Source organism: Tachyglossus aculeatus, chromosome 19 (assembly GCF_015852505.1).
Source record: "Tachyglossus aculeatus isolate mTacAcu1 chromosome 19, mTacAcu1.pri, whole genome shotgun sequence".
Lineage (NCBI taxonomy): Eukaryota > Metazoa > Chordata > Mammalia > Monotremata > Tachyglossidae > Tachyglossus > Tachyglossus aculeatus.
The window spans coordinates 30,314,549-30,332,724 of NC_052084.1; the positions used below are offsets into that span (position 1 = coordinate 30,314,549).

At 44.4% G+C, this 18,176-nt stretch overlaps 1 protein-coding gene across 1 annotated transcript in view; it reads right to left on the minus strand.

Annotated features, from left to right (window-relative positions):
- ME1 (malic enzyme 1) overlaps window positions 1–17,698 on the minus strand; it is a 145,749-nt gene extending 128,051 nt beyond the window's left edge. Inside the window, exon 1 of the mRNA XM_038761189.1 lies at window positions 17,636–17,698. The gene's annotated coding sequence lies outside the window, so the exon portion shown is untranslated. The remainder of the gene's footprint in view (window positions 1–17,635) is intronic.
- Between the last annotated feature and the right edge of the window lie 478 nt (window positions 17,699–18,176).

The window sequence follows — 18,176 nt, forward strand, 5'->3', positions numbered from 1 at the left end:
ACTGGAAGTCTGTCTGCATTTTACCTTCTTATGTTTTGGATTCAATTATCCATTAAATCTAAAACATCATTGATTTATACCTATATATATAGCATATGTATATATAGATATAGATATAGATATATAGCATATATATATAGATATATATATATATATAGCATATATATAGATAGAGATATATATAGAGAGAGATATATATAGATATATACTGTAAAGCCTTCTTGAAATAACCCAACTCATATCTGGCAAGCATAGAGATGCCCAATCAGCCTGACTTCCTAATAACCCAAACCAGATGTCCCCCAAATCTAGACAATAGGTCCTTATTGAAAATAAGATGCTACAAAATGGCTAATACTAATTTCTTCGGCATTTAACTTATAAATATTTTCCTGCACAGTAGATTATAGTCTGTCATTTTTAATAATGGGGACAAGTACATGATACTGTACTGCTACCAAAGGCAACAGTATTTAAATAATAATCTCAAGAATGATATCAGCTTCCATTATAACAACAATAATAAAAGGAGGAAAGAAATGTCAAGTTGTGCTTCTCACATTCTTCACAGCCAAATAACAAAATAATCTGAGCCACAGTGTCTAAGGTTAGAAAGAATAGTAACTTCTTAGGGTGAACAGGTGTTGGAAATAGATGGGCAGGTTCAGAAAATTACGTATGAGAATAATACATTTTTACTTCTACATATTGCTACACACAGCAAAGTAACACTCTACCAATAAATCTTATACCAAATGATTTTACAAAAGTACATAATTCCTTCAATTGTAAATCTGCATTTGCCCTTTTCATAATTCCCTTACATTTGGTTTTACTAAATTACAACCACACTTCACCAAGTTATTCTTAATGAAGTGATATTTCCGCTTTGAAGAGATTCCATAAAGGTTTCAAAACACAATAGCTTCTAAGGTGCTCCCTTACCTCAACTACCACTATATGATGTGAACCAGCCTGTTTCATTCAAGTTCTGATTGCCTGGCTTTATGGCACTTGGCAGGCCATATCTTTCCATCTCATTCTTCCCCCTCACTACCTACTCCAAACAACTCAAATCTTCACTATCTAGCCAGTTGTTCATCAAATTTAAGTAGCTCACCAGGGAGTACTTTCAGAAAAAGCTGATTAGTTTCTCCTACTTCCTGATAGGTTATGGCACTGGGGACCTCCTGGGCTCCATGATGAAAACGTGAGGGGCAAGAAAATGTGTTGGAGCCAGGGTACTTGTGTACTGCCCTAGTGGAAACAGCAAGCCTGTTCAATGCATTTGGGAGAGTACAACACAGCAGAGCTAGTAGACATCATGATCCCTCCCCACAACACGCTTTCAGTCTGTACTCATGCAGAACCCTGGATTAAGGAAAATTTATGTTATAGAAATCTCACCTAGTACTCAATGACACGTGCAAGCCCACATCCGTTTTTTCCATCACTGCATTGTGCCCTAGCCAGAGAGGTGCCTGTGGTGGGAAGAATGGTCCCTACGTCTGCCGTTGCAGTCCAACCGAAAAGTGAAGTGAAAACATATGGTCTGCCGGAACTGGGTGAAATTGGTTCTCCTTTTTAAACAATCCCCAAACATTTCTGCTAAGCACACTCTTCTCATTATGGAACAAATCAGGTATGTGGACTCTTCTTTGGAGAGGCTTGTAGCCAGGGAACATGTCTACCAACTTGGTTGTATTGTACCCTCTCAACTGTTTGAAGTACAATGCTCTGCACACGGTAAGTGCTCAATAAATACCACTGATTAACTGAAAAAGTACAAGGCTGAGCAATTTCTCCAGTGTATCTGGGACAGTTTAAATAACCACTCTGGATACGCTTGGCAAATGCCATTTCTTTTCCTTGAATTATCCTAATTGGCTATTAAATGCCTAAACTGGCATTCTTCATCTTCCTGCCTTCCACGCAAATAATCGCTCCTGAACTGTCTAGACGAGCTGACCTTTGTCTCCTTTGCCTTGGGACAGAACACCAGGTCTTGGCACCAATCTGACTCAGGCCCCTCTCTGTCACACTTTTTCAGAGGATAACCATTTGGGTGGAGAGAGGCAGCAAGGAGAATCTGTCCTGCTTGACTTTGCCAATGGTTCTTGGCTCTAGACTGGGAGTGAGGCTGGGAGGTAAAATTGTGGCCTGCAGTCAGTATCAAGCTTCAGGTAATCCTGCGATTTTCTCAGAGGAAATGGCCAGTATTCATGATTTCCTTTTTACCATGAAATTCTGGCAGAGTCTTTCCTTTCGTTCTGATTGGGTTGCTTCTCTCTCACACACACTCAAGCTCAAACCTGTAAGCCTCTGGCAATGAAGTGAATAAAGTCTATTTTAAAAATATCTTTTACATTCAACTCAGGCACTGTATTCTTGGTTCAGGCAATTTTCCTCCAGGACGCTTAAAGGTTTGGTGGGAGATGTCCCAAAGGGACTGTAATTTTAAAATAAACACAATGTCGTATTCAGAAAACCATGAGCCTGACCCTCACAGATTGCAGGCAATGGCAAAATAGTTCCTTAGAAATCATGGAAACTCAACTAAAATGTTAAACTGCACCTCAGCTTAATTAGGAGTTTTTCCACTGCAAATCAGATAATATATTTTTTAACCTAGATACATCTTAGCAGAATACACTGTAAAACAAATTTAGGATCCAAATATTACAAAATATTGGGACAATGGTTTTGGTAAAGACAAAATAATAATAATAATAATTATAGAATTTGTTAAGCGCTGTTAACAGCCAGGCACTGTTCTAAGCGCTGGGGTCGGATACAAGCAAATTGGGTTGGAAACAGTCCCTGCCCCACATGGGGCTCATGGTCTCCATCCCCATTTTACAGATGAGGTAACTGAGGCACAGAGAAGTGAAGTGACTTGCCAAAGGTCACACAGCAGACAAGTGGATTAGAATCCAAGTGTGGCTCAGTGGAAAGAGCACGGGCTTTGGAGTCAGAGGTCATGGGTTTGAATCCCGGCTCCGCCACATGTCTGCTGTGTGACCTTAGTCAAGTCACTTAACTTCTCTGAGCCTAAGTTACCTCATCTGTAAAATGGGGATTAAGACTGAGCCCCACATGGGACAACCTGATCACTTTGTATCCCCCCCAGTGCTTAGAACAGTGCTTTGCACATAGTAAGCGCTTAACAAATACCAACATTATTATTATTATTAACCCATGACCTTCTAACTCCCAGGCCCATGCTCTATCCACTATGCCGTCATGCTACTTCTCATGTTGAATAAGTACATTTTGTGATTCTGAAAAGCAAGGTGTAATGAGCTGCTTTTCATTTTTAAGCGACATCAATTTTTAAAAAATAAATGCTTAAAGTGTTTTTTTGAACCTTCATGATGTGACCAAAAGGTTGTAACAACAGTAACTGGATGAAAATACGCGTGGCTTTGTGAAAGATAACTTCTGCCAGACTAATCTAATTTTCTTCTAAGACAGAATGGAAAGCCAAGTAGAAAATCATCTCCTTTCATCCTATACTATACACTTACTAAGTAATGTTGACAACATTAATTATGACCTTTACCACACTATCACAAGTAGATGCGCTGTTAGCAATAGGATCAATCTCAAAGAGAGGTTTTCATGATTTTGATATACTGGGAAAGCGGGATGAGAAGAAAGGAGGAAGAGGGAGAGAAGGAAAGAGGACATAATGGAATTCCACATGGACTGAATATGTTTATGAATTGCTTGAATGACTGATCAGAGTATGCTACTTACATTTTGTGATGGTAATGAATTGAGAGGAACAGCAAAGAACTTGGAAAAAGAGATGCTCCATTACAAAAAAAAGTTCTTGGCTATAAAACAGTATTTTTGGAGCACCCATTGGGTATGTTGCACTGTTCTAGGCACTTGGGGAGTACAGAATAAAGAAGTGAGACAATCCCTGCCCATAAGAAGCCCTTAATCTAATAGAGAAAATCAAAATGAAGTTCTAAATAGTTCTTTTTCCAAAAAAACTATCTGTCACTCTGCTGTATTATCCCTTGACTCCAAACTGCATTTGATCTTAGAAACAATCCTCTAGCTCTTACAGATTTATTTATATCTATCCTCAGCACTTGTGAATCTATGCAACAGTATACTCAGTTATTTATTCTGATTCCACCAGTTGTAAATATTTTTATGTCACACTCTCCCATTAGAGTGTAAGCTCTCTGTGGGCAGTGAGCATGCTTTATGCTTCTGCTGAACTTTCCCAACTATTTAGTACAGTGCCTTGCACACAGAGGACACTCAAATTTCAGTCCCACTACTAGCTTACTATTAAGATTAATATCAAAGACTGCTTGACCTACTAGTCCAGATACATTTACAGCCTGGCTTCCTCATTGTCCTCATCCTAAGTTTGATATTTTATGAAAAAGTTGCCACTCAAAGAACCAGAGAAAGCTCCACCTGGAAGGACACTGAAGCATCCCTGCCTCCAAGCACAGACACAGCTAAATCCCCCTAGACAGAGAAGAAATTATCCTCAGAGCATTTTTCTCCACATAAGCAGTTGGAGAAAGTCAGCTCTAAGCAGTCGCACTCCTTTCCTCTATTGTTCCTTTGCACTCCTACCATACGCCTCCAAAGGCTGAGGACAGTAAGAGCTCAATAAATATTAAATATTGATCCTTTTGAGCCTTTTGAGTCCCCATCTTCAAGGTAGAAATCTCCCATGTACCAGAGATCCACCCTTCCTTTGTACTCAGATGAGCAACCTGAAGTAAAGGTTTATGCTACTTTTATTTCCTATATCATTTCAAATTTTGACTTTATTCTGATCCTTCATCCATCTGCACAGTCAAGCTTGGTTTTATTAAATGTGCTGTTCATTTGATGCTATTTTCCCCCTTAGAAAAATCAGTTCTTTTGTTCAAAGACCAAAGAAGAGTTTCCAGAGTCAAGTTCACTTCTCCTCCTGGGACAGAAACTGAAACAGCTCAGGTTTGAGTCAAACAAACTCCCTCAGGGAGAACTCTGCGGACCTGAGCAGGTACTATTCCAGCTAATTTTAAAAGCCCAGTGTTCGTGCTGAAGAGGCTAAAGGACAAAGGAGCAATTCTGTCTCTTTCCCCTCAGAAAATGGAGCTCTGCCTGATTTATATCCACAGGTGTTGAAAAACTCTTTGTGATCCCAGCTTTGTGTTAGCAGTCACAGCGGGGAAGACAGTCATTAGGCTTGCAATTGGGTCTACAAACAGACATAGGAAAAATCCACAGCGTCCAATTATACTCCATTCCCTGCCACCCCACCTCCAACAACAATCTCACCCATCTCACCCCCATGAGATAGAGAACCCAGGCCCCTTGCTCAGTCTCCCACCACCTCAAACAGAAATTCCCATGAAAATCAAACTCACGAGGCACGAACTGGAGCGGCACAGTGAATTTCATTTTCTTTAAGCTCGTTGATTTCTTTTAGGTCCTGAGCAGAAATAAAGCAACACAGAACTTTCCTTTCTGAATGAAAATCTTCTCACCACAAAGCAGGAAGGGTCCGCACAACACGAATGCCAACTAGCCCCTGCTCTCCTGCCAGAAAGCCTCAACATGACCTGAAAAGACTTCTTTGGAAATGAAAAGGTACTTCAGTTTCCCTATCTATTCAATCCTTGGGTTGCTGCGGACTCAGTGACAGTTTTCACCATGGGGACAGACTCCCTTTGATTCCAAATCAACTTCAATGGAAAAAAATGAACAGGGCCATATTAACCCTTAAATCCATTGGGCCTCCACCCTTGTGAGACTGGGGGATTCTTACCACACGAAGCCAAGATTTTATTCTGGCTTGAATGCTTTCTTCATGGGAAGGAATGAACCAATTCTTCATTGATCAGAAAGCACACCCACAATACCTATGCACATGTTTATGTGACAAAAAACCTGAGCTTTTAAATAGGAGAAAAGTGAAATGTAAGAACAGCTCAAGATAAATGGAAAAGAACTAATGAAAGACTAAGACAGAGACCCAATCTCATCCAGGCAAAAGTTTACTTGTGAAGGTTTCATGGGCACTACTCCTGTTAGCCAAGTTTGATATTTTCTGAAAGGAGATAAAATCAGATTTCATTTCCATTTTTTAATCTGTCCACCTTCATGGCAGTGCACTTTTACAGAAGAGAAAGGACATTCGCCTTCTTCAGAAGAATGGCAATGGAGAGGAATCTGCACTGATGCCACACCAAAGTAACAAAAATTGATGATGGGTTTGATTCTGAAGCTCCACCTGATTTCACAACGAGTAGATGTGCCCAGAGAAATTGCAAAAAAGAATCTAATAGCTCTCTATGGCAGCTTCACTAAGGCTGGCCAAAGACAGAGGAGGGTTTTATTACTATTAATAAAGGCACTTACTATGTGTCAATCACTGTACTAAGCACTGGGGTAGATACAAGATAATCAGGTCCCACTTGGGGCTCACTGTTAAAGTAGAAACCCAAGCCCTTTCCACTTTGTCACACTCCTACCCTAGAAACTGATGGCTCTCAAAACACTTCCTTTCTCTCCCCAGATTCTAGAGTTTCATTTCATCCCATGCACAATCAAGTCACGAAGAGATGTTTCTGATAGAGGAAAAAAAATACTGCTCTATTGGGTTGCAGGCAAATACAGAGCCCAGAATGTAAAAATGTGCAGTAACTGGTAGCAACTTCAAAAAGACCTCTGCAATACAGCAATCAGTGGCAAAATGGATTAAGGCAAGGGTTTTCATTGATTGCTCCAAGAAAGCTTAGGGTTTGGCAGGAGCTTACGAGAGGTTGCTGGAGTTCCTCTAGAAATTCTGGGAATGGCACACATGATCGTTTCAATTCAACATGAATTCTAGCTTAAAAAAAGAGACAAAAATAAGGCCTACTAGAATGTTCTCTACCTAGCCAAGCTAACAAGGGGACAAAAACTTCCTGAAACACTTGAATCTCCTGGCTTTGAACTGCTGCCTGGTTCCTTCTCCCTCACTCCTGGCCTTCATTCAGCTTGCATTCGGCCCCTCCTTGGGCAGTAAGGGAGAGGAAGGGTCACCGGTGCCGGTCGACAGGAGCATCGTGATAAGGTCTGCCAGGGCAGATGCTGTCTTCTCAAATTCGGTTATGTCACGCCCGGAGAAACGTGTGCTTAAGGAAGGGTGACTTGTCCTGCCCCTTCCTCTGAAAACTAGATGGAATTCAAGTTCTCCCAAGCATACGCATGGGCTTGCTTGGAAAAATTTGTATGGAAAACTAGAATGTAGTGTTTCTTTGCATGTGTGAATATTTTTGCTCCGTGCAAGCTGATAAAGTTGACTTTACCCTTCAAGGAGGGGAAAAATCACGCTCTGAAAGGAAGAAGCATATAGAAGCTTCCCAGAATGTCTGCTAAAGGATGCCCATACAGGACTAATTGAATGGTGACTTCTTGTGCCTGGAGTTATCTCAGATTGAATTGTATTGCTGCAACTAGGAAGGCAGTAGCAGATTTTCTGATCAGGACCCCTCTCTCTTCCATTCAGCAGCCATTCTGTACAACCAGCACTCAGGATATGAAGTAATACAAGCAGCATTTACTGAGTGCCCACTTTGGGGGAAGGGGCTCTGCCATGCTAGGCAAGTATAGGATAGCAAAGTAACATGGTACTAACCCACAAGGAGCTTACACCCTAACCAATGATAAATACCAACTCCCATGGGCTCCCCGGGGCAGCCAGGAGAACTTCAGCACTGAAAGAGAGGAACTGAACAATAGACAAGACTTGGCCACTGCAGCACTGAGGAGAAGATCAAAAGGAGGAGAGAGGGAAGAGAAGGGAAAAGAGGAACAGAGATGCTTGTACGCACTCAGACCAGGTGGCTGCTCCTTTGGCTACTTCCCACAGCTTCTTCCAACCCCACTCTCCTGAATCCTGGAGACCATGGGACGAGCAGCTCTTCACTGGACTAGAGAGAAGATAGCAGCATCGTGTTGCATGGGGAGGGAAAGGCAGAAGCCCTCAGAATCGAAAAGGGGAGAAAAGAGGAGGGGAGAAAATCAATGAGAATAAAGGAAGGGGAAAGGAGGGAGAATATAAGGAAACAGAGAGATTATGAGTGAGGCCCAAGTCTAAGGTTCAAGCAAGGAGAGAAAAGAGACTCATAAAGAGGAAGAGGTAGGTCAGGGAGTGAAGGAGGGAAAAGACAAAAAGAGATGAGCTAAAAGAATGACAGAGGAGTAAGACACAAGAGAATGTACCATGGACTGGTTAGGTGGAAAAGACTGTGAAAGGATAGAATAAGCAGAGAAAGGTTTGTGCATAACCTAGGCTAGGGTGAGTGAATTTCTCTTCTTGCTCGTAGCTGCCTTATATCCTTTACTTCACTGGTAGTGATCCCAGGTGAATTGCCAATTTATCCACACCTGTAGTCCTCTTAAGCCTTTTCCTCCCCACTCCCAGGTGCGCCCTTTGTTTCATTTGGTCAAAGATTTCAAAAATCTATCAGGAGAATTCTCACAAACCCAAATCTTGATATGCAGGGGACATCATCTGTGTTATGACTCTTCCCTTAAAAATCAGTCTCTGTGTGTTTTATTAAAATCCAAAAAACTTCTTGAGGAGATTGAAATTCACACACCTGGGCCTCCCATGTGCTTGGTTCTTCTGAAGTAGTCTTTCACCTCGACATTTCCCTTCTGTTTCTGGAACTTCCTCTACAGGTAATCAGTGGAACTGATTGAGTGATTACCCTGTGCAGAGCACTACACTAAGCAGTTGGGAGAGTACAATATAGAGTTGATAGATACAATCTCTGCCCTCAAGGAGGCCTAGAGAAGCAGTGTGGCTCAGTGGAAAGAGCACGGGCTTTGGAGCAGAGGTCATGGGTTCAAATCCCAGCCCCGCCAACTGTCAGCTGTGGGACTTTGGGCAAGCCACTTAACTTCTCTGGGCCTCAGTTACCTCATCTGTAAAATGGAGATTAAGAATGTGAGCCCCCTGTGGGACAACCTGATCACCTTTTAACCACCCAGAGCTTAGAACAGTGCTTTGCACATAGTAAGCACTTAATAAATGCCATCATTATTATTATTATTAGTGGAAAGAGCACAAGTTTGGAAGCCAGAGGATCTGAGTTCAAACAAGGCAAGACAGCGGCTGCAAATACAACTCTTTTTTCCTGCTGCTGAAATCTGTTGGGGGGGGGGGGGGTGTCACTTTCTGCCAGACCTACCCCACCCATTTCTTGTCAGGGGGCTGTCCAACTTCCTCCCCCAACTCCTTCAAGATCTGTGCCAGGATTTCAGCTTAACCTGCAACCTCTGACTTACTTTCCTGTCTGCCATGGAGGACCTTTGTCAATATGGTAATGTGAGATCTTGGGTGCACAGCAGAGAGCAGAACAGGAAGGAGTGAGATGATCGGAAGGAGTGGGGGAATGAGGGAAGAAGAGTCCATCCTGAAGGCCAGCTCTATCTGCAAGGTTAATTGTACGCTGGCAGCCAAAATTGAGGGGTTGCTGCCTGGGCCTTGTGTTAACTCCGGTAGCTATCGGCATGGCTTAGCTGCAGTTGACTAGCCAATCTTAGAAACCCATGGTCACCCTGTTCCCTACTTGGCAAAACTGCACTCCCTTTGCCTAACCAAAGCAGAAGCCGCTCCTTTACCGTCCACTTTTCCTACCCACCTGGATACCACTGGACTGCTTCAGCAACTTCCCTTGATGACTGGGAAGGAGGTGGAAAGGCAAAACAAACTCACGTCAGTCCAATTTTTGAACTTCTTGGCAAGCCGGAGACACGATTGAGGTAGAGGTGGTTATCCACTAGATTTTAAACTCCTTGTGGGCAGGGATCATGTGTTTTGATTAAAGTGCCTAGTACAGAGTACCATGTGCTCTGCACATGGTAGGTGATCAATAAATTGAGACAATGGTACAGGTTACCATCACTGTAATCAATGAGGAAAGCAGCATGGTCTAGAAGAAAGAGCAGGGGCTTGAGAGTCAGAGGACCTGGGTTCTAATCCCAGCTCTGTCACATGCCTGCTGGGTGACCTTGGGGAAATCACTTAATTTCTCTGTGCCTCAGTTTCCTCATCTATAAAATGGGGAGGAAATACCTGTTCTCTGAGTCTCACATGGGACAGGCAGTGTGTCCAAACTAATAATCTTATATCCGTCCCAGTGATTAGTAGAGTGCCTGGCAAAGAGTAAGAGCTTAATACTATTAGCATTATTATAATATAATAATAATACTTCATCTGCACAAGTTCCCAGTCCTGAATTCTCAGGACCACAGCTAATCCATTGTTCCTTATAAGAGGTGCCATCAAATTGGACTCTCTTCAGATTTAGTTTTGCCAAATACCTAATACAGTTGTACTTTCATATCTGCTTGCGACCAATACCAGTGAACAAGAAATTCCCTCAGATCCTGGTGACCAGCTTTTTTCAGTATGAATTTATCCTTCAACAAGAATCCGTTTTTGTAAGAAAAAAAATACCTTAGGGGCAAGACTAGCTGTGGAAAATACATAATTTGAGAAATTTGAGGAGTAGTGTAGCCTAGTGGACAGAACTCAGGCCTGGGAATCAGAAGGACCTGGATTCTAATCCCGGCTATACCAATTACGTGCTATGTGACCTTGGGTAAGTCATTTAACTTCTCTGTGCCTCAGTTTCTTCAATTGTAAAATGGGGATACCTGTTCTCCCTCCTGTGAACCCCATTCAGGGCAGGGACTGTGTCTGACCTAATTAACTTGTACCTATCCCTTGTACTGTGTTTGACACACAGTAAGCACTTAACAAATACCATAAAAAAATGAATATAGGCCCTCAAAAGACAATGCATTAAATAAACAGGGTGCTTCTTTTGCAGGCTGATTATGAAAGTTTCACAAGAAGTTAGAGGATAAACACAGATGTCAGGAAGAACCCCAGATGAATGGAGCAATATGAGGAAAGCCTTAATATTAAAGGCCTTGTGAAAGATCAGGTGATCGAAGTTAATGCAATACAATAACACCAGATGCAAGTTCACAGGTCTCACACGATTAACAGACCAGTCTCGAGAGCCACCGGGAAATGGCAGGGGGTAGGGTGTGTGATATCCCCAGACTCAGAACAAGGATATCATCTTGGTGCCTCTAGAGTCAGAGGACAAGAAAAGGCAGATGGATCTCTCAGCAGCACCAAGAAGAAAACAGTAAAAATGAAGGGAGCTGGGAAACAAGGGCCAAAGATGAGTATGCAGGCGCATGCAATATTACTAATTATGACATATGTTAAGTGCTTACTTATGTCAAGCACTGGTCTAAGTGCAGGGGTGGATACAGGTTCGTTCAACCCATCAAGGCTTCCATTCTTAAAATCGTAAGCCAGATGTGGGCAGGGATTATCGCTCTTTATTGCTGTTTTGCACTTTCCAAGCGCTTAGTACAGTGCTCTGCACCCAGTAAGCACTCAATAAATACAACTGAATGAAAGAATGAATGGGGTCCAAATACATTCCCCAGCCCTTGGAAAACTCAACCAACTCAATAAGCTAAAAACATCACCAACCGATTGTTTTTCAGGAGCAGCGGAACACCGACGCTTGTGTTCTGAAGGCACAGACACAAGAAAACACACAGAAGGTTGTGATGTGCTTTGCCTAGTGAGCACAATGCTACTATTGCCTGACAATAAATCTACAAAACACTGCTGTTACATACAAGCCTCAGCCCAGTGACACAAGAAGCAGTGTGGCCTGGTGGAAAGAGCCCAGGCCTAGGAGTCAGAAGGCTCAATTTTTTGCAGATGAAAAAAACAGCAACTCAGAGAAGTTAAGTGACTTGCCTAAGGTCACCCAGCAGGCAAATGGCAGGATCTCTTGATCCTCCAACCCCATGCTCTTTCCCCTAGGCCACTCTGCTGCTTCTGCTTTGCAGAAAAAAGTGTCAACACTGTATGAATTACAAAGAGAAAAGGGATGGATGTACTACCACCTGAATAGCATAAAAACAACTGTGGAAAAGTACTGGGAAAACTCCCAGGAATATGAACAGCAGAGACGAGACTATGACAGAGGTTCCCTTGTAAGGGGAGGAATCTTATAAATAAGTTATTTAAGGTTTAATAAACATGCAGTAGTAATTTGCTTACTTTGCAGTAAAGACCTAACACAGCCCCACGGTGGTGCGATGTGGGGGGGGGGGGGGGGGGGGGGACGGGGACTCCTGACTATGACTAGGCTCAAATTTTTAAAAGTATTAAATTGTCTTTGAGAAATGTGCAAAATAAAATCAATCAATTATAAATTGGTTTTAATTCTCTTTGGAGAACCCATACCTTCCAAGGTCTAAGGGATTTCTCAGTCATCTTGGCAAGGGATAAGTGTAAACTGAACTGGATGGAGAAGACTCTACTACCAGAATTGCTTTTCTTTTTTGAGATAACTAGGTTGGGCCCAGGTGCTAATCGGCAAAGCCTGCAACGTTGAACCCTGATGCAAGGTAAATAATGAGGAAATGCTTGGGGTTTGGGGGTTAAATCAGATGATACTGAGTCTGGAGTAATGTTCAGAATAGGTGACCTGTCAGCTGGAGAAAAGCATCAGAGACTGAAATTCTGCTCTTGGAATTTCCCAACAAAATGAAACGAATCAAACAATAACATTTATTGAGCACTTACTATTTGCACAATCAATCAATCGTATTTATTGAGCGCTTACTATGTGCAGAGCACTGTACTAAGCGCTTAAGCACAACACTTTTACTGGGAACTTGGGAGAGCTCAACACATACCACTGATTGATGAGTTTGGCTGGTGAACCTTTAGCCCATTTACAAGTACCACATATCTTTTTTTTAAAAGAAAAGTTCAATTGGAAATGGATGTGATTTTTTTTCCACTATATTTGTTAAGTGCATACTATGTGCCAAGCATACTAACAGCTGGGGTAGACACAAGATAAGCAGGTTGTACATAGTCCCTCTCCTATATGGGGCTTGCAGTTTAAGTAGAAAGGAGAAGGATAAGAAGGAGCAGGATTTAATCCCCGTTTTACAGGTGAGGTAACAGGCACAGAGAAGTTAAGTAACTTGCCCAAGGTCACAGAGCAGACAAGTGGTGGACCTAGGATTAAAACTCAGGTTCTCTAACTCCTAGGCCTGGGCTCTTACCAGTAGGCCATGCTGCTTCCCAAATATCCCGCCTGGAAGACCTTAAAGAAAAGGGAAAATAAACCTCAGGGGAAAGGTCATTCTCAGGTAGCAGAAAGCTTGATCTTGACAAGCAAGGTAGACGGTAGCAGCAGGCTCCCTCTGAATGAAGATGTAAGTGCTGCTGACCTCAGAAACAATCTTGCAAGCTTTGTAGCCTTGTCTTGTCAGGGTCTGCCAGTGTGCATTTCCAGATGGCAGCGGGGAGTCACAGGTGAGAGAACGGCAGAGAAAATGCAGACGTAGAAGGGGCTAAGGAGGAAGAGACCCAAAAAAAGCTCCATCCCACTTGGGCCGTGAAATGAGGTGCCCTAGAATGGGACGGCACAGCTATTGGACCAGGGAGCCTACATGCCGGGGCAGGTGGTGGGGCTTGAGGGGCAAGGGGGAGGACGAAACAAAGACAGGAAATAAAGCCAAATCAATGCTGGGAAGCAAAATTGAGCTTCCCACATCTCCAACTTGTGCCCCAGCCACCCAGAGGGGAGTGCTTGTGAAACCGCTGGGGTCGCCTCGCTTCTTTCCGGGGAATCTGGTGTCCCCGTGTAACAGTCCATTTTGCTGCATTAGCAGAGCGGCATAACCAGAATTTTCCGCATCACAGTTTAGTTTCTCTCTGCCACTTCATAGGTGCCAACTGCTTGGCAGAATTTGTAGTAGTTGTATATGATAATGAACTTGCTCCTCCTACCAGCCATCTTGGAACGCACCTTCCTTGGGGAACAGGGAGAAGACAAGGCCTCTCATCATCTTGGCACATGAGGGAGGACACACACACACACACACACACACACACACACACACACACACACACACACACACACACACACACAACAGTGCCTGAAACCTTAGATATTCAGGTGGATAACCAGAGACCTGGGTAGATAGCATGGAACAAATTAGATAAGGGTGTGTAATGTGATAAGGGAAAGAAAATGAGGCCAATGTTATTCTGGGCTTCGTACAAAGAGCGATCGGGTCTCAAAGGGGAAAGTACTACTCATAGTACTACATGAGGAAATCACACCTGGAATGCCACATATTTGGGGACACACCAAAAAGGTCAAAGGTCAAAGATAATAAATTCCTACCCCGCCCCAGGAAAAGTCTGGCCATTTGTCCAGGTCACAAAGCGAGCCACCCAGAATCCATGGACCAACCAAAGTTGGAACCAAAGACTCCTGACTGGAACCTGTTTCAATCTAGATTATGCTGCTGACTGAGAAGAGCTATCAAATATTACTACTACTAATAATAATAGTGATATTTGTTAAGCACCTACTATGTGCCAAGCACTGTACTTAACGCTGAAGTAGCAGATACAAGATGATTGGATTTCACATAGAGCTCACTAAGTAGGAAGGAGAACTGGTACTGAATCCCCAATTCTGCAGATGAGGGAACTGAGGCACAGAGAGGTGAAGTGACTCACCAACGGTCACACAGCAGTTATACGGAGCCGGGATAATAATAATAATGATCGTATGTGTTAAGTGCTTACTACGTGCCAAGCACTGTTCTAAGCGCTGGATTAGAACTCAGGTCCTCTAATGCCCAGGCCCTTTCCACTACATTATGCTGCTTCTCTAAATAAGGGGTGGGTTGACAAGTTAGCATATTTTGGACACAATCAGGAGGATTAATTCTCTGGAGAAGACACTTATGCTAGGAAAAGTCCAGGGAAAACCTGGAAGAGGCAGACCGTCACTAGACCCATCAACCTGACAGGGCAGAAGGTCTGAAAGAAGAGGTGTGCCGTTAAAATGATGCTGGGGGCTGACGGTAAGAAATGAATCTCCGTTCCTAATCCTCAGTGGCACTGAAGCACTTTATGATCACCACCTCCCCAAAGGTGGTGCTTTTTTACCTCTCCCTCCTCCGTTCTCCTACCCTCTCTGCTCTCGTCTTTCCTTCCTCAGCCTTTCTGCCCATTCCTCCTCCACCTTTCTTGAGAGAGGCCTGCCGGCAGGACCACACTTGAACATAATCTATTTATTATTCTACTCTATAATTCTATTTATCCTGACGGTTTTGACACCTGTCTACATGTTCTGTTTTGTTGTCTGCCTCCCCCTTCTAGACTGTGAGCCCGTTGTTGGGTAAGGACCGTCTCCCTATGTTGCCGACTTGTACTGTCCAAGCGCTTAGTCCAGTGGTCTGCACAATGTAAGCGCTCAATAAATACGATTGAATGAGTGAATGAATAATCTTGCCTAAGGTCTGACACCAACTTTCCCCCACTTGCCTTATATTATGAGCTGCCTGGGGGCTGGGATTTGGGGCTAATTCTCACCCATCTAGTTTTCCCAGTGCTGTGCACACAGTGGGCTCTTAATAAATACCATTACTACTCCAACCATTAGGGAATTTTGTGCCCAGCTCCAATCTCACGCTCCTTTTGAACCCCACTACTTCTGGCATCAGGGATTTCCCTAGGCAGTGCTTTCTCAACACTGGGAAAGTGCTGCCATTAGCCATCTTGGTCCCCACCAACCTTTCCATGAAACCCAGATAAGTGACAGGAAACCCAGGTGCTGTCACTGAGGCTCGCCTATGTTTCTGGAATCAAGTTCATGCCACCTCTCCTGAGAAGCGGCGTGGCCTAGTGGATAGAGCACGGACCAGGGAGTGAGAGGGAGCTGGGTTCTAATCCCGGCTCTGCCACTTGTCAGCTCTACGGCCTTGGCAAGTCGCTTCACTTCTCTGTGCCTCAGTTACCTCACCTATAAAATGGGGATTGACTGTGAGCCCCATACGGGACGCGGACTGGTGTCCAACCTGATTACCTAAATAAGGGGTGGGTTGACAAATTAGCATATTTTGGACACATAATCAGGAGGACTAATTCTCTGGAGAAGACACTAATGCTAGGAAAAGTCCAGGGAAAACGTGGAAGAGGCAGACCATCATTAGAGCCATCAATCCGGCATCTACCCCAACAACTAGTACAGCGCCTGACACAAAGTGCTTAGAACAGTGCTTTTCTAGACTGTGAACCCACTGTTGGGTAGGGACCGTCTCTATATGTTGCCAACTTGTACTTCCCAAGCGCTTAGTACAGTGCTCTGCACACAGTAAGCGCTCAATAAATATGATTGAATGAATGAATGAATGTCAGGTGTGCAATGCGCTGGCAGAGTGTGTGTGTATGAGTGTCACTTCAGGTGTGCAGTGTGTTGGCAGAGTGAGTGTGTGTGTATGAGTGTCATGTCAGGTGTGCAGTGTGTTGGCAGAGAGTGTGTGTGTGTGTGTGTGTGTCCTGTCAGGTGTGCAGAGAGTGTGTGTATTCATTCATTCAATTGTATTTATTGAGCGCTTACTGTGTGCAGAGCACTGTACTAAGCACTTGGGAAGTAAAAGTTGGCAACATATAGAGACGGTCCCTACCCAACAGCAGGCTCACTGTCTAGAAGTGGGAGAATGAGTGTGTACGAGTGTCATGTCAGGTGTGTGGTGTGTTGGCGGAGTGAGAGAGAGTGTGTGTGTGTGTGTGTGTGTGAGATACAGGTCATGGGTTCAAATCCTGGCTCCGCCAATTGTCAGCTGTGTGACTTTGGGAAAGTCACTTAACTTCTCTGTGCCTCAGTTCCCTCATCTGTAAAATGGGGATTAAGACTGTGAGCCCCCCGTGGGACAACCTGATCACCTTGTATTCCCCCAGCGCTTAGAACAGTGCTTGGCACATAGTAAGTGCTTAACATGTAAAAGTATTATTATTATTATTGTTATGTCAGGTGTGCAGTGTGGTGGCAGAGTGTGTGTGTGTGTGTGTCATAGGTGTGCAGTGCATTGGCAGAGTGTGTGTGTTCATTCATTCAATCGTATTTATTGAGCGCTTACTGTGTGCAGAGCACTGGACTAAGTGCTTGGGAAGTACAAGTTAGCAACATATAGAAACGGTCCCTACCCAACAGTGGGCTCACAGTCTAGAAGGGGGAGAATGAGTGTGTGAATTGTCAGCCGTGTGACTTTGGGCAAGTCACTTCACTTCTCTGGACCTCAGTTCCCTCATCTGTAAAATGGGGATTTAAGACTGTGAGCCCCCCGTGGGACAACCTGATAACCCTGCATTCCCCCAGCGCTTAGAACAGTGCTTGGCGCATAGTAAGCGCTTAACAAGTACCAGCATTATTATTATTATTATGTCAGGTGTGCAGCGTGGTGGTGGGTGGGTGTGTGTGTGGGTGTCATGTCAGATGTGCTGTGTGCATTCATTCATGCATTCAATCGTCTTTATTGAGCGCTTACTGTGTGCAGAGCACTGTACTAAGCGCTTGGGAAGTACAAGCTGGCAACATCTAGAGACGGTCCCTACCCAACAGCGGGCTCACAGTCTAGAAGGAGGGGAGACAGACAACAAAACCAAACACATGAACAGAATAAAATAAACAGAATAGTAAATATGTACAAGGAAAATAAACCAACAGAGTCATGTGTAGGTGTGAGTTTGTGGGGTTACCTTGTTGAGGTGGGGGCTGCGGGTGAGGGCGTAGCCCCGCGGAGGGGGGAGGCGAAGGCGGCGGGCGGAGGGCTCCATGGAGGAGGAGGCGGCGGCGGAGGGCCGGGACGGGCGGGCGGACGGATGGACGGATGGATGGATGGACGGACGGACAGAAGGACAGCTGGCAGGACCCCGCAGGCCGGCCGGCAGGCAGGCAGGCCGAAAGACAGGGGAGCAGCAGCAGCAGGAGGAGGAGGAGGAGGAGGAGGAGGAGAAAGAGGAGGAGGAAGAGGAGGGCGGTGGCGGTTGGGGGCGGGCACGGGGCGGGCGTTAGCGGGCACGGGGCTGCCGCCGGGCGGAGGGAGCCGCAGGAGGAGGGGGAGGAGGGGGAGGAGGAGGAGGAGGAGGAGGAGGATGGGGGGAGGAGGAGGAGGAGGAGAAGGATGAGGATGGGGAGCAGCAGGAGGAGGAGCAGAAGAAGAGGAGGAGGAGCAGGAGGAGAAGGATGAGGAGCAGGAGGAGGAGGAGAAAGATGAGGATGGGGAGAAGGAGGAAGAGC